We start from the raw sequence: 17,522 nt of genomic DNA on the forward strand, positions 1-17,522 counted from the left end.
CCGCAACGTCCATCTCAGCAGTTACTTCAACAAACAAGGGATGAGGCTATGGCACACCTAATGTCTTACTTGGCTCATATCTCTAACTGGAGTAAAAATAATCTTGTTGTTTTTAATGCATCAAAGACTCAGTTTTTGCACCTATCAACCCGACAAAATCTTCCACAGGTATACCCACTAATGTTTGATAATATTCAGCTTAATCCTGCATCATCCTTGAACATGCTTGGGGTTTCATTTATTCGGGACTTGTCTTGGAAAGATCATATTACATCTCTTGTAAAATCTGCTTCCAAGAGATTGGGTGTGCTAAGCCGACTCCGTTCCTTCTTTACCCTTGCACAATTGTTGACTCTATACAGGGGTTTTATCCGCCCCTGTGTAAAGTACAACTCTCATGTGCGGGGAGGCTCCCCACATAGTTCTTCTCAATAGGGTGGAGTTAAAGGCTTTTCACCTCATTAACTCTCCTCCTCTTACTGACTCTCTTCAACCTTTGTCTCTTCGCCGCACTGTTGCATCTTTATCTTTTTTCTATCGCTACTTCAATGGTCACTGCTCCTCTGAACTGTCTGCATGCATTCCTCCACCCCTACGACGGGCGCGTAGCACCCGTCTAGCAGCAAACTCTCATCCCTTTTCTGTCCAACTCTCTAATGCTAGAGTTAACCGTTACTCCCAGTCCTTCATTTATGCAACAGGTCAACTCTGGAACTGTCTCCCACTGTCTGTATTTCCTACTTCCTATGATCTCCAGTTTTTCAAACGCAGTGTATCCAGGCATCTGGAAATGATCGGATCTTGAATTTGGCTCTCTCTTATTTTTTTTTTTTCTCTCTCTTGGAAGGAATAGTTTTGCAGGCTCGTTGCCTTTGGTTCCTTCTTCCTCACAAAAAAAAAAAAAAAAAAAGAGTATGGCGATGCTGGAAGGATTTGTGCCGTACAGAGATTGACAGTAAGGTGTAATATGCAAAATAAATCGCTTAGGAAAAGGTGTTAGGGAGCTTCCTTAACCGACGAGAAGACAAGTTTTCACTCCGTATTCTCGTCGGTTGTGGAAGCTCCCTAACACCTTTTCCTAAGTGATTTATTTTGCTTATTACACCTTACTCTCCTCTTCTGTGTTGCATAAATCCTTCTATTATCGCCAAACTCTGCATAAATTACGTACAAAGATATATTAACCAGTGATATCCAAAAATAAATCGCTAAGGAAGAAGTGTTACGGGGCAAGTCTTTATCTTGGCTTCCCCTGATTAATTACCCGTAGAGGAAGATTTTAAATTGTCTTCCTCTGTCTATTTCCCTCTGCCTACGGCCTCCAGTCTTTTAAACGCAGTGTATGTACGGTATGTATGTATGTATGTATGTATGTATGTACTGTATGTATGTATGTATGGATGGATGGATGGACGGAACTTGACTTTGACTCTGTTAGTAGTAGTAGTAGTAGTAGTAGTAGAAGAAATAATAATAATAATAATAATAATAATAATAATAATAATAATTCATTATCATAATCATCATCCGGACCTCCTTTTCCACCCAAGGGAAATAATAATAATAATAACAATAATAACAATAATAATAATAATAATGATAATAATAATAATAATGATGATAATGATGATGATAATAATAATAATAATAATAATAATAATAATAACAGCAGTAACATCATCGTAGTACAGGTGTCAATTACCCTCCCTTAATTAGCCACACAGGTGCGCGTCACACCTGTGCACGCCACCAGGTAAACACATAAACATCACCAGAGGTTTTAAGAGGGAAAAGGTTTAGTGGGAAAGATTTAATTCATTTCTTTTTCTGAATTTTGATTTTTTGATGAGAGACTGACCACATATACCAAAATTTTACTGTGTTCATGGTTTTACGAGCGAAAGAAATTACATATATGTGGTTTCTTGGTCTTTCCATGCGTCTGTCTGTCTGTCTCTCTCTATTCATCCATCCACCTATCTATCTATCTATCTGTGTGTGTGTGTGTGTGTGTGTGTGTGTGTGTGTGTGTGTGTGTGTGTGTGTGTGTGTGTGTGTGTGTACATCCCCTCTATATGCAAATACAATTTTTTATCCTCCTGATGTTAGTAAGGAAGACGGAGACGCGACAAAGACACACCCAAGTGAGAAACCAAGGCGCCAGAGAGAGAGAGAGAGAGAGAGAGACAGAGAGAGAGAGAGAGAATTTGTGGGTTTATATATATATATATATATATATATATATATATATATATATATATATATATATATATATATATATATGTGTGTGTGTGTGTGTGTGTGTGTGTTATAGACACACACACAATATATAAACCCACAAATTCTCTTTCTCTCTCTCTCTCTCTCTCTCTCTCTTGCACACACAAGCTCTCGCTGTCTCACTCAACTCACCGCCTGTCTTCTCGTCGGTTAAGGAAGCTCCCTAACATATTTTCCTAGGCGATTTATTTTGCCTATTACACGCCACTGTCCTACTCTGTTAACTAAATCCTTCAAACATCACTATATTCCGCCTAAGTAACGTACGAAAGGATATTAACCAGCCATATCCAAACATGAATCGCCAAGGAAGAGGTGTTAGGGAGATGAGGCGGGATTTCAAGATATTTAGACTATACTCATTTCACTCTAACTTGGCCAAGATTTTCGTCCTTTTGCAGCTTATTTCACGTAGCTCAGTGGCAGAAACAGACAATACTACGGCTCTACATCCTTTCCACGGCACTTCTTCGTGACTAGCATCGTACTCTGGCGCTAATCCACTGTTACAACCCGGCATTCAAGGCGGAGAGATGGCAATTTTAGGCCAAGTTAGAGTGAAAGGAGTATATTCTTGGTATCGCATATCGGTTATCGCAAAAATCGTATACTGGTTATCGCAAAAATCGTAGATCAGTTATCGCAAAAATCGCATATCGGTTATCAAAGAAAGGTATATTCTTGGTATCGAATAGCGGTTATCGCAAAAATCGTATATTGGTTATCGCAAAAATCGCATACTGTTATCGCAAAAATCGCATGTTGGTTATCGCAAAAAGTCGCACATTGGTTATCGCAAAAATCGTATATTGGTTATCGCAAAAAGTCGCACATTGGTTATCGCAAAAATCGTATATTGGTTATCGCAAAAATCGCATATTGGTTATCGCAAAAATCGTATATTGGTTATCGCAAAACTCGCACATTGGTTATCGCAAAAATCGTATATTTGCTATCGTAAAAATCGCATATTGGTTATCGCAAAAATCGCATATTGATTATAGCAAATATCGTATATAGGTTACCGCAAAAATCGCATACTGCTGTCGCAAAAAGGTATATTCCTGGTATCGCATACTGAATGCCGTACTAACAGCCGTTTTTGCGAGTACCGAGAGCCAAATGGTTTCCTGTACACCAGGAAACCATTTACTACGCTGGGTGGTAACCATATAACCAAATTTTGGCGCCTAGTGGTTTCGTGGGTAATTACGGCGCTCCAATCGGATTGAGCCGGTGAAGGTTTATATCCAAGGGGTGGTTGGGGTTGATTGCTCACGTAATGCCACTCAGGGATGAGTGAGGCTGGTCACTCTCACCTTACATGTCAGGACCAACTTGCCAAGCCCCGGGCTCCTACGTTCCGCATGGGGCAATGTAGGATGGGATGATAAATGAAAATGAATTATTATCATACTACTACTATTACTGTTACTATTATTATTATTATTATTATTATTATTATTACTACTACTACTAGTAGTAGTAGTAGCAGTATCATGAATTTACACGGTTCCCCCTTCTCCTATTATCTGAAGCACAAGGGACTTAAAAACACAGCACCGATGACTACCTAAAATAAAGTACATTTAGGGAGACGGCAACCATCGCAAGTTTGGAACACCGATCTTGCATTTGACTTCCTGTTATTATTATTATTATTATTATTATTATTATTTTGGAGGGAACAATCTTGAGGGCTCCAGGCCTTTGGTTCCTTCTTCCTTGCATTAATAAAAAGCTAAATCAATCTCAAAAACTTGGTGTAACTTTAGAGAAATTGAAATAATGTAAAGAAAGTAAGAACCAACCCCTAAAGGAGTAATTTTGCCTTCTCATGGGGGTAATATCGATAAAATACTGCTCGGTGATTTTTTTTTCTATCTACCTATTCCCAGACGCCTTAATCCCTTATACGGGGTGGCCACAAACAAATCGCCTCCACGGCACCCTGTCCTCCGCCATTTCACTGCCCTGCTCCCAATTCACACTCCTCTCTCATATACCTCTCCACTCCATCCCTCCATCTCATCCTTGGCCTTCCCCTCCCACTCTCCCTCTCCACCTCACTCACATACACTCTCCTCGTCAGTTTCTCACTCTTTTTTTGAGGCTGAAAAAAATTACCATGAGTAAGATCTTCCCACTTTCTGGCTAAAACTTGGTAAATAATTCATCACTTTGTCACAGCACACAAGACCACGACGCCTCTTGCAGCTACATACCACAGTGAAGAGGGTTAATAAGAACGATTAATAAGAAGCTGGGTTAATAAGAAGGGTTAATAAGAAGCTGGGTTAATAAGAAGGGTTAATAAGAAACAGGGTTAATAAGATGGGTTAATAAGAAGCAGGGTTAATAAGAAGGGTTAATAAGAAGAAGGGTTAAGAAGAAGCAGGGTTAATAAGATGGGTTAATAAGAAGCAGGGTTAATAAGAAGGGTTAATAAGAAGAAGGGTTAAGAAGAAGAAGGGTTAATAAGAAGGGTTAACAAGCAGGGTTAATAAAAAGGGTTAATAAGAAGGGTTAATAAGAAGCAGGGTTAATATGAAGCAGGGTTAATAAGAAGGGTTAATAAGAAGCAGGGTTAATAAGCAGGGTTAATAAGAAGCAGGGTTAATAAGAAGCAGGGTTAATAAGCAGGGTTAATAAGAAGCAGGGTTAATAAGAAGGGTTAATAAGAAGCAGGGTTAATAAGAAGGGTTAATAAGAAGCAGGGTTAATAAGAAGGGTTAATAAGAAGGGTTAATAAGAAGCAGGGTTAATAAGAAGGGTTAATAAGAAGCAGGGTTAATAAGAAGCAGGGTTAATAAGAAGGGTTAATAAGAAGCAGGGTTAATAAGAAGGGTTAATAAGAAGCAGGGTTAATAAGAAGGGTTAATAAGCAGGGTTAATAAGAAGACCCCCAAACAGGATGATATTGGCTCTGACAGGTGATACGCCTCTTGCAGCTACATACCACAGTGAAGAGGGTTAATAAGAAGGGTTAATAAGAAGGGTTAATAAGAAGATACGTAACATCTTCAACTGAGCCACATATAGAAAAATAATTAAAGACAATACACCTTCACCCCTTACACCAGTAGCCTAATCTAGTGTATGTTCTACTGAAAAAAATTTATATTGAAAATCATATATTGAAACTATACACTGAAACCACAAATTGGAAACCATACATTGAAACCATATACCGAAAACCTTATAGAAAACCATATACTGATTCCTCCCTATAACTTCTATAATAACTTACAAAATACATTATCAATATATTTTTCTACTACTTCTCACGGTTTAAGTAGGATGGCGTGTAGTCTGTTCACTTTCAATCTGCCAAATATTCGTCACTTTTTTCTGCTAAGTTGATGGCCAGGTGTAGTCAAGAGAGTGTAAATTTGACTAGTAACCAAGGAGACTCATTCCTACCTGAAAACCACGAGAGAGAGAGAGAGAGAGAGAATACTGATTTTTTTTTTCTGGGATCTACTGTAGTTCTAAATAACCCTGTAAATAATAACATAATATTCCTCTCACCATATCCACATTTCCTCCCACCATATCCACATAATATTCCTTCCACCATATCCACATAATATTCCTTCCACCATATCCACATAATATTCCTCCCACTATATTCGTAACACCTCGTCCTTAGCGATTTATTCCGTGCATTACACCTCAAAAATCCTCACATCTGTCAATTACAAAAATCTATTTATCTATTCCCAGGCGCCTTAATCCCGTAAGGGGTGGCCACAAACAAATCGCCTCCATGTCGCCCTGTCCCTCGCCATGTCAATATTAAAGCGATACAAATATCCAAGAAAATGTTAAGGTGTAATATGCAAAAATAAATCGCTTGGGAAGAGATGTTAGGAGGCTCCCATATCATCTAGGATACATGTCCTTTCTTTCCATCCGTCGCTACCCTACCATCCCTCTTCCCCGTCAGCGAGGAACTGAGAAGAAGAGGAGGAGGATGTAGGGAGGAGGGGGGGGAGGGAAGGAGGGAAGTAAGGAGGAAGAAGAGGGAAGGGAAGTAGGGAGGAGGGAAAAAGGCATGTCTGACCCGCCTCTAAACACACAGACATCACCCTCTTGCCATAACAACATTCTCCATTTCTCCTCCTTAATTTCCCTCTTAAACTACAGACACAACCTTGCCATACGACCAAAAACACGGCAAATGCATGGTATTTCTCGTATCACCCAAGATATTACCCTAACCCTCCCTATATATCGCTAGGAGGGGAAATACTGATATGTTTTCAAATGGCAATACCCCTCCCAGCACCCAAATATTCCTACCCACTAGCCCCGCCCTCCCAATCCTTCCCAATATCTTCTCTCGTTATAAAATGCACAGGCAGACTCGTGTGGTTGATAGGTGTTCATTCTAAGCCTTGAATATTGCATGAACGACTGTTAATTGAGCTGAGATTAAGAATTACCAGTTAATATCAGCCTGAAATGGATAAACCAAAATCAAAGGGATGAACCGCATAGCTAGGTCTCGTAATACTATCTATAATTTTTCTTATTTTCAATGTCTATGCCTCCTTAAGGAATCTGTTACTTAAACTTAGCATTTGGTGATAATTTTAACGTTATCACCAATTTCTTTCACAAGTCACTATTCCTATTTTGTTTCGGAGGTCTTAATGCCTTTTCCTTGGCGATTTAGTTTGCGTATTACACCTAAAGATTCTATTCTATGGAGTTTCTATCGTTTCAATATGGACACAGCTTACATTAATAACATTCATGAGGCCAATAAGGTGCAATACACAAAATCAATCGCTAAAAAATTGGAGCTACGACGCCTCCAAGCAGCCATACCCTCCTCATGACAAGCTCCTCCCCCTTGACCCTTCGTCCTCTTGACATGTGGCGCCGCCCTGGTGGTCAAGCCTGTGAACTAGAGCCTCACAATCTTTTCCATATTTCACGATTAATAATTATAGTATGGAGTTATTCATTATACTAGGGAATGGAAACAAATATGGGATGAAAGTAGGGAAGACTGACAGATCCGTATGTTTCATCAAGCCTGTAAACTAGTCTGCAAAAGTTTCGGTACCCACTGAGCACTGGCACCCCCTCCCCTTACTCCTGCAAAGTTCCGAGTAGAGGAGATTCCGTATTTTAGGCATAGTAATTAAAGTTTCGAGTTGTTCACTGTACTAAAGAAGAGAAACATGGAAGGAGCGCACACTGGAGCGGAAGTAACAGATCGGCAAGTTTCATCTGGCCAGTAAACTCGCCTGCAAAAGTTACGTGTCTCGCGAGGGGTGGTAATCTCCCTCCGTCGCTCCGTGAAGTTACAAGAAGATAAATAAACCGCCCAATTTTCCGTATTTCTTGAAAATTAATTGGGTTTCTGAGCTGTTTATTACCCCAGGGAGGAACTACAAACAGACAGGCTGGTGACACGTCCGCCAGTTCCATCTCACCAGTAAACTCGCGAGAAAAAGTTAGAAATTATCGCGAGCGGTGGCAGTCTGTCCGCTCGCGCCCCTGGGAAGTTTACAAGTAGGGGTGGCTAGGAGCGGCCTGGGAGGGTAGTATGCATCTGGCGCTGGTTGAGGGAGGGTGTACTACTCCGCTCCGGCGGTCGCCCGAACTTGGTGCTTTGCTAAACATGACAAAGGTGTAAGAAGTAACTTAAAACTTTCCAAAGGACAAATATACTAACGCCAAGTGCCCAGCAAAGGCCAGCCCGTCCCACAAGGAGGAATTTAACCCGATAATGAGCGATTTCAGCAGAGGTCGCCGTAACTAAAAAGTGATCCGCTAAAGATGGCCGAAGTGTGAAAAATAACCTCATAACTTTCTAAAGCACAATCTCACTTTTTGAAGAGGCCAGACGAAACAAAACCCAAAAATAAGGATAAAATGAGGGTGTTACGAGCAATACGTGTTGTGTTGTGGAGTTGTGTGGTGGCGGTGTGGTGTTGTGGTGCTGGTGTGGCGGATGTCGCGTTCACGGCCCCTGAAAACTGTGAATGGAAGCCTAGAAATTCCGAGGCGAAATTCCGGGGCGCCCACGTGATATTATCCTGTGATTTGAGGACCATCGGGAGTGACTTTGACACCCGTAACTTCTCCATATCTCAGAGCGAACACATAATCGAACTGCGGGTCCAGTGCAGTGATGTGTTGTTTTTTCAGTCCTCCCTCCAGCCCCGTATGTTCCAGCGGCTCTATAACCTTGACACCATCGCTATAGAGTTCTGCAAGCTGAATGAACTCCCACCAGGCGCATTTCTGGGCCTGGATGATATGAAAAGGCTAACAGTTCGAACGCACAACAGTGACTGGAGCGCCATGGCCTTAGAATTAACCCCGGACAGCTTAGTGGGCATGCCTCACCTGGAATACCTTGATCTAGGCCAAAACAACGTCTGGAACCTCCCCGAGAGACTTTTCTGCCCGCTACCGGCTCTAAGGCACTTAAATCTGACCTGGAACCGCCTTCAGGATGTGTCGGAGGTCGGCGTGTCGGGCAGCTGCGGCGCTCACCTGGTCACCTTGGATTTATCAGGCAATGACTTGGTTCTGCTTCCCGAGGCTGGTCTGGCGGGTCTCGAGTCCTTACGAGAGCTGCACCTACAGTACAACGACCTCTCCATGCTGGCTGACGGCGCCTTCCTCGGTCTCGCATCCCTAAACATCCTAAACATGTCTAGCAATCGCCTAGCAGCCTTACCGCCAGAGGTCTTCAACGAGACACTCAGCCTGACGGAGCTCTACCTTCACAACAACACCCTCACCGTCCTCGCTCCTGGTCTCTTCACGTCTCTCACCCGCCTCACCGTCCTCGATCTCTCCTTCAACCTCCTCACCTCGCAATGGGTCTCGAACGAAACATTCAGAGGCTTGCTAAGACTGGTGGTGCTAAATCTAAGTCACAATCGCCTCACCCAAGTCACGCTAGAGATGTTTCACGACCTGTCAGCGCTGCAAGTGCTAGATTTAAGCCGTAACCAGCTGAGGGTGGTGAGTGACATGACATTTTCAGCCTTAGCCAATCTACACCGGCTGGATTTAAGCTACAACCACCTACAAGTCATTGAGGCACGAAGTCTAGCCGGCCTGCACGTGCTTGCCTCTCTGTCAGTGTCTCACAATAACATAACACGTGTTTCTTCAGAGGCTTTTGACAACTGCACGAGTCTACGGGACCTACGGCTTGAACACAACCTTCTACAGGAGATTCCCGAAGCCGTGAGGGAAGCCACATCTCTAAGAACACTACGCCTGAGCCACAACCATCTCTCAGGCATCTCTCAGTCTGATCTCACCAGTCTCACGGCTCTACGTCATCTCGATCTCTCCAACAACCTGCTTCGTGGCCTCTGCAAGTCCTGTCTCGCTGGCCTGGGGGACTTGGAAGTGCTAGATCTGTCGAGGAACGAGTTGGGGTCAGTGCCACATGGAGTATTCGACACCAACACGGCGCTTCGGCTCCTACGCATAGACGGCAACAAGATGAGTGACGTGAACGGATTATTCGCCTCTCTCCCTAATCTAGTCTGGCTCAACGTATCAGATAACAGGATAACGTGGTTCGACTATGCCCTAATCCCGGCTCAGCTCCAGTACCTAGACCTACACAACAACAGTATCAGTGATCTAGGTAACTACTTCAGCCTAGAATCCAAGCTAGAACTAAGGACCCTAGACGCCTCCCATAACAAACTCGAGGCTTTAACTTCCTCCTCAGTCCCCCACAGCGTTGAACTCCTCTTCGTGAACAGCAACAGGATCACCAGCATCACTCCGGGCACCTTCTCGGGCAAAAGAAACCTCTCGATGGTCGACCTCTATGACAACCTCCTGAGCAAACTAGACCTGAATTCCATAAGCCTGCCACCAGTACCAGAGGACAGAGGGCTCCCAGAATTCTACATAGGGGGGAATCCAATCTTCTGTGACTGCAACATGGAGTGGATGCATCGGGTCCACCAGATCAGCGGCCTCAGACAGCACCCTCGAGTGATGGACCTGGACAAAGTGACCTGCACCCTACCGTACCCCAGGGCGAGGGACAACCGAGTGGCATTCCTGGAGACCCAACCCTCGCAATTCCTCTGTCCCTACACCTCCCATTGCTTCGCCCTGTGTCAGTGCTGTGACTTTATCGCCTGTGACTGCCAGATGAACTGTCCCCAAGGCTGCTCCTGCTATCATGACGAGACCTGGGCTACCAACATCGTGGACTGCTCTGCTAGGGGTCACAGCCACCTTCCTGAAGACGTTCCCATGGATGCCACAGTCGTCTTTATGGATGACAATGAAATCCCTGTTCTAGACGCCCACAGACTCATCGGTCGTAAGAACATGATGTCACTCTACCTCAACAGTTCCAGAGTCGAGAAGATACAGAATCGGACTTTCCATGGCCTGTCATCTTTGAAAACGCTCCACCTGAACGATAACCGACTGACACAGCTGATGGGGTATGAGTTTGAGCAGCTGGAGCATTTACGGGAGCTGTATCTCCAAAACAACAGACTCAGAAGCATCAACAACGCCACATTTGCCAACCTACATATGCTCCAGGTCCTTCGTCTGGATGGCAATGCCCTTGTGGACTTCCCTGTATGGCTCCTGAAGGTCAATAAACAGCTCCACGACGTTGCCCTGACATCCAACCCCTGGTCCTGTCGCTGTCAGTACATGGTGGACTTCAAGAACTGGCTAATCAGAGAGACAGAGGTGGTGAAGGACGCTAAGGCCATCGCCTGTGTGTCAAACGTAACAGGGGAAACAGGCCCCTTCGTCCTCGAGAGCTCCTACTCCTGTGAGAACTTCGTGGCCACAAGTATCGTACAGGAAAAACTCGAGAACGACTTCCTACAACCTGTGCTTATAACCCTGGGCATTTTCTTCGTCGTGTTGGTGTCTGGGGTGGTGTTGGCCGTGGTAAGAATCAGACTACAAGCCGGAACCGCTAAGAAATGCGGTCTCAAAAAATGCTTTCCACCCCAAACTACTGGAACACAAGACGAAGAAGGCCTGCTCTACGATGCCTTTGTGAGTTATAGTGAGCTGGATTCCGCCTTTGTGACAGAGGTGTTGGCCCCGGAGCTTGAGAATGGTGAGGCTGGGTACCGATTATGTCTCTTAGGCCGGGATCACCAACCAAGTGGAGCTTATCTTGGTGACTTCATCCTACAGGCAGTACAGGCCAGCAAGAGGGCTGTGCTTGTGTTAACCAGGAATTTCTTGGATCACGAGTGGTGCAAGTTCTCCTTTAAAGCTGCCCATCTCGAGGCCTTGAAGAATATGAAAGGCAGGGTGGTTGTGGTGGCCTGCGGTGGTGCTGGGGAAACAGAAGGGGACCTGGATAGCGACCTTGCGGGGGTCCTGAAGGGGGCCACGTCGCTCAGGTACGAGGACAAGACCTTCTGGGCCAGACTCCACGCGGCCATGCCCCCGGCCGGAGACGCCACCACCTCCTCCTCGCCGTGCTTCATCACCGAGACCAACTACGTCATGAGGAACAGCGTGCCAAGTCTGACGCCCAATTTACGACGCAGCCCACCAGGGGGAGTAAAAATGGTGCCTGGCTTGGTGCTCACAGACGCTCTAAAGACACCACAGCACTGCCATCACCACCACAATCACCAGGCGTCACTAAGCACGGAAGGAGACCACGACAAGACGTTCGTAAGCGTCGAAACCACACAGTCCTCCCTAACCCACTCGTACACCTCCATTGACTACGCTGCCACAAGGGGGGCCGCTGGATCCCACATTTATGCTTCCATAGACGAAACCACCCCTGCCTTACCACCTCCCCCACCTAACACCACCCACCTACCAGCCATCACCCACCTACATCACCACCTCAGACATCACCACCACCTACCAGACAGACATCCAGAGAGACTTCACCTTGCACATGATCGCCATTGCAATATTCAACAACAGCAACAGAGACACTCCTTCCCGGCGCCCCCTCATCATGCAACAGAGCAACCTGAAGTCAGTGCATCTTATTTTATCTAAGGAAGTGAAGTGTGTCTTTAAGGAACTGTGAGAGGTCCTTGTGTCTGTGATGTGCCTGAAGAATTAACAGAACCAATGTAGGGTGGTGGCTAGTAGGCAAGGAATGGAAGGAGAAAGCAAGACACGAAAGAGAAAGCAGGAAATGCAACAAGAAAGCAAGGGAATGAAACGAGAAAGCAAGGGAATGAAAAAGAAAGCAAGAAGTGGAAAGGGCAAGCACAGAGTCGTAAAATCAAGGAGAGAGAGTAAAAGCAAAAATACATAAACAAGAGAAAAACGAAAGCAAAATTATTTAAGCCAACAGAACTTGAAAAAAGTCTGATGTCAGCTATATATATAATCTTCCTCACCCCAGAAAAAGAAAAATGTGTCTAGTTTATCATTCCCAGTGGGAAATATTTATCATCAGTACAGTAAAAGAAATATGTATGTAACCATTATCATCATCATCATCATAATTACCACCACAATCACCATCATCAACATCATCACCACCACCAACACCATCATCATGCTCGACCTGAGGATGGAGTGAGCAATATCAGAGCAATATCAAGACTTCTCAATCACCCCTTATAAAACTAATACCGGTACCAATCTCATCAACAGCTTCACCTACCGTACAATATCTTATCTTTTATCTCAAATGTTAATCCAGTGTTTACTTTGGCTCTTATGAACAAAGCAGTTTATGTGGCTAAATGACCTAGAATTGTGTGTATAGAGTCAATTAGGCAGAGTAATTTGCATATTAATTAGTATACTGATGTTCATGAGTGTGATGATGATGATGATGATGATGATGATGGTGATGTTTTAAAAATATGATGAAAATGAAGTAGTGTGTTAGTATAAGTTCAATTGATGATGATTTGTGATGATGATGACAATGAAAGTATGTTGGTTATGATGATGATGATGATGATGAAGGTATGTTGGTTATGATGAAAATGATGATGAAGGTATGTTGGTTATGATAGTGATGGTGATGAAGGTAGTGTTGGTTATGATAGTGATGATGATGAAGATGAAGGTAGTATTGGTTATGATGATGATGATGACAGTGGTGTTGAAAAATGATGATGATAATGATGACAACATTGATGATGATGATGATAGTAAAAAATGATGGTATAGTGATGATGATGATGGCAGAGATGGTAATGATAATAGTGATGATGAGGATGGCGAAAAAGATGATGCCACTGTTGTGATGATGATGAGGAGGAGGAGGATGGCAAGGATAGTAATATTAACCATGACGATAATGGTAATGAAGAAAATGAAGGTGGAAGTGATAAGGGGTGTGATAACAGAAATGAAAATAATGGTGGAAATGATAATGGAAATAATAATAATGAAGATGAGGGGAATGATAATAATGATAAAGATGAAAATAAAGACGGAAATGATAATGGAAATAATGAAGATGATAAGGGAAATGATAATAATGATAAAGAGATGGAAATAAAGGTGGAAATGATAATGGAAATAATCATAATAATAATAATGATAAATAATAAAGGAAGAAAAAATGGTGCCTACTCTCCGCCGCCCCCCACCCCCTCGAGGAACACCATACATCCTTGAAAGAAAATATCAAGAAAATATTAAAGAAAAAATAAAGAAAGTAAATCTAGTCAAATATTTGGTGTCCTCTTGTGCCTTGCTAAAAACGGCCTTGGATTTGTTAATAAAAATAAATAATGGACTTCTCCGTGGCCTGGGAGCTCCCTAACACCTGTCCCTTAGCGATTTATTCTGCCTATTATAACATCTCAGAATATTTTTGTTTTTTATTGAGGCAGTGTCGATAAGGTGGTACCTGAGGTGGCCTGGGAGCTTACTAAACACCTGTGCCTTAGCGATTTATTCTGCACTTCAGTATCTTCCTGTTATTAATAGTGTCGATGAAAATTCACACCCGGTAAATTATACAGAAATAAATCGCTAAGATGAGGGGGTAAAGTAGCGTCCTGTGCTAGCTAGAATAAGGATTTCATTCTCGCTGGCTACTGGGAGATTATTTAGCGCCTTTTCTTTAGCGATTTATTTTGTCCAAACTCCCAAACATCCACTGTATTTTTTCATTTTATTATTATTATTATTATTATTATCATTATTATTATTATTATTATTATTATTATTACCGGTATTATTATTATTATTATTATTATTATTATTATTATTAAACAGCAACATACAAGACGATATCAAGGTATATTAGCCTAAAACAAATCGCTTAGGAAAAGGTGTTTGGAGCTCCCTTATACTGAAGAGAGAAAAAAAAAGTGTACTAAGGCCCACTCTGCTTACTATGTCTCCAATCCATACACAGGTCTGAGGTGTGTGTGTGTGTGTGTGTGTGTGTGTGTGTGTGTGTGTGTGTGTGTGTACTACCTATTCTCACACATATGCTCAGCTGACTCAATGTATTAAAATATTTATGTTTATCTGTGTTTAATTCTTAAGATATTTTCCACTCACTATCCTCTTCTTAAGTCAGAGAGGGGAAAGTTTAAGGGTCACCCAAGAGTTCTGCAAAGATGTTTGTGTAAGTGGCTTCTGTCCCTCGTTGCAAACCGCGCTCTGCAACGTGGCATGCAGGCTAAACACACCTAACCCCTTCAGTCCGTGTATTTTCAGTGTTCTTCTGGCTATCTATACTGTCTTATTCAGTATGTTAAATCTCTTGTAAGAAGGAATTAAGGGAGGGTGTAATCCTCTCTCTCTCTCTCTCTCTCTCTCTCTCTCTCTCTCTCTCTCTCTCTCAAAATTCCCCTTTTCCTTCGTCTCTCTCTCTCTCTCTCTCCTAAGCTGAACTAATGCCTCTGGGGGTAGCAAGAATGAAGAATGAGAGATTAACTTGAAGAGTATAGCCCGTACTGTTGTCGGTTGATGCTCCCCAACACCTCTTCCTAAGCGATTTATTTTGTTTACCACACCTTACTGTCCTCTTCTGCGTTACATAAATCCTTCCAATATCGCCATACTCTGCATAAACTGCGCACAAAAGGATATTAACCAGCCATACCCAAAAATAAATCGCTAAGGAAGAGGTGTGAGGGGCAGACTAAGGATGAGATGGAGGAATGTCTTGCTAACTTCAAAATTTTCTCTTGGAGGCTTCGTAGCTGAGAGAGAGAGAGAGAATCTTTGTGGCCACCCCTTACGGGATTATGGCGTCTGGCAATAGATATATAGATAGATAGATAGATAGACAGAAGAGAAAGATAATCGAGGTGAAGGGGTTAACGCACACTCATGTCCAAAAAATAACTCGATATATTTGAGTCCATATTCTTCCTAACACCTTTTCCTAAGCGACTTATTTTGTCCATTACACCTTACTGTCCTTGTCTGTGTTACGTAAATCATTCCAATATCGCCATACACTGCATCGATAACGTACGGTATTATTTAACCACCTATATCCAAAAAATAAATCGCTAAGGAAAAGGTGTTAGGGAGTCTCCGTGTATTTTTACTTAATATCTGTAGTTTTATTGATTTTACTATGGCATTACACTGTATTTAAATCCTGTATTATATTTTTCTGTATTATAGTCATGTATTATATTTTCCTTTAGTTGCTGCTCGATCTCTGGCAGCCTCCCTATTCAGCCCCTTATCCCTGAGGTCATACTCTGTCATGTATACTCGTTTATAAATATTTTCTTAAGTCGCTGCTCGATCTCTGGCAGCCTTCCTATTCAGCCCCTTATCCCTCGAAAGGACCATAATAGCCTCGAAAGGACCATAAGGTCTGTTGCTGTTTGCTTTCCTTCCTTTGTCTTGTATACGGTACTCGTTTATAATTTTTTCTTAAGTCGCTGCTCGATCTCTGGCAGCCTCCCTATTCAGCCCCTTATCCCTGAGGTCACATTCTGTTTCGTATACTCGTCTATTATATTTCCCGTAAGTCGCTGCTCGATCTCTGGCAGCCTCCCTGTTCACTTCCTTATCCCTGAGATCACACGCCATGGCAAATATTCTCATCTGTTTCCCTTAAGTCGCTGCTCGATCTCTGGCAGCCTCCCTACTCAGTCCCTTATCCCTGAGGTCACACACTATGGCTCGTATTCTCTTCGGTTAATTATACTCCTTGACACCTCCCCCTAAGTGATTTATTTTACTTATTACACCTTCCTGTCCTAATACCTTTTCCCAAGTGATTTATTTTGCTTATTACACCTTGCCGTCCTCTTCAGTGCTACTTAAATCTTTCTAATATCGCCATCCTCTGCATAAATAAAGATAAATAAGAATAAATCGCTAAGGAAGAGGTGTTAGGGAGCTTCCTTACCCGACCAGAATACGAGCCCTTATGGATTTAAATAAGGCCTCGTGATATTTCTGAAATCCTTTTATTAGGTGGTTTATTCCTTCGTGTAACACCTTGGGCGGTATCCTCGTGTGGTTAAGAAGCTCCTTGACACTTATTCCTTACTGATTTATTTTTTATTCTGCTTCGTTACTACCGTATCTTCTTGTGTGTCGACAGTAGAATATATAAGAAGCAAAAAAGATGTTAATGGGTAGTTTGGAAATAAATCGCTGAGGAAAAGGTACGAAGACATTAAAAAAAAATGTTAATGGGTAGTTTGCAAAATAAAGCGCCAAGGAAAAGGTGTTAGGGAGCCTCCTTACCCAATGATGACTTGATACTTTCTTCTGTGCTATTTGTGCAAACTTAAATCGTTTATACAGGCTCCAACGTCACCTAATGGCGGCTGTCCTCACTGCTCGATCTCTGGCAGCCTCCCTATTCACTCCCTTATTCCTGAGGTCACATTCTTTGGTATTCGCGTCGGGTAAGAAAGCTCCCTATCATCTTTTCCTGAGCGGTTTATTTTGTTTATTACACCTTACTGTCCTGACGCCTGTTCCTAAGCGATTTATCTTGCTTATTACACCTTGCCAACCTCTTCTGTGCAACTTAAATCCTTCCAATATCACCATACTCTGCATAAATAAAGTACAAAGATATATTAGCCAGCCATATCCAAAAATAAATCGGTAAGGAAGAGGTGCTTGGGAGAATAACGACCGTAATGATAAACAGAAGTGCGGGACAACTACCGCCATTTTGTTACCCCTCTCTCTCTCTCTCTCTCTCTCTCTCTCTCAAAATTCCTCCTTTCTTGCTTCTCTCCTCCCCTGTCCCCTTCCTCTCTCTCTCTCTCTCTCTCTCTCTCTCTCTCTCTCTCTCTCTCTCTCTCTCTCTC

At 42.8% G+C, this 17,522-nt stretch overlaps 1 pseudogene; it reads left to right on the top strand.

The window, feature by feature from the left end:
• The first annotated feature begins 8,172 nt into the window (after positions 1 to 8,172).
• On the top strand, positions 8,173 to 12,294 carry LOC145400525 (toll-like receptor Tollo pseudogene; annotated as a pseudogene).
• Positions 12,295 to 17,522: the final 5,228 nt, after the last annotated feature.

Source organism: Coenobita brevimanus, chromosome 52, assembly GCF_032717465.1.
Source record: "Coenobita brevimanus isolate Jiangsu-jjx chromosome 52, ASM3271746v2, whole genome shotgun sequence".
NCBI classification, from domain to species: domain Eukaryota; kingdom Metazoa; phylum Arthropoda; class Malacostraca; order Decapoda; family Coenobitidae; genus Coenobita; species Coenobita brevimanus.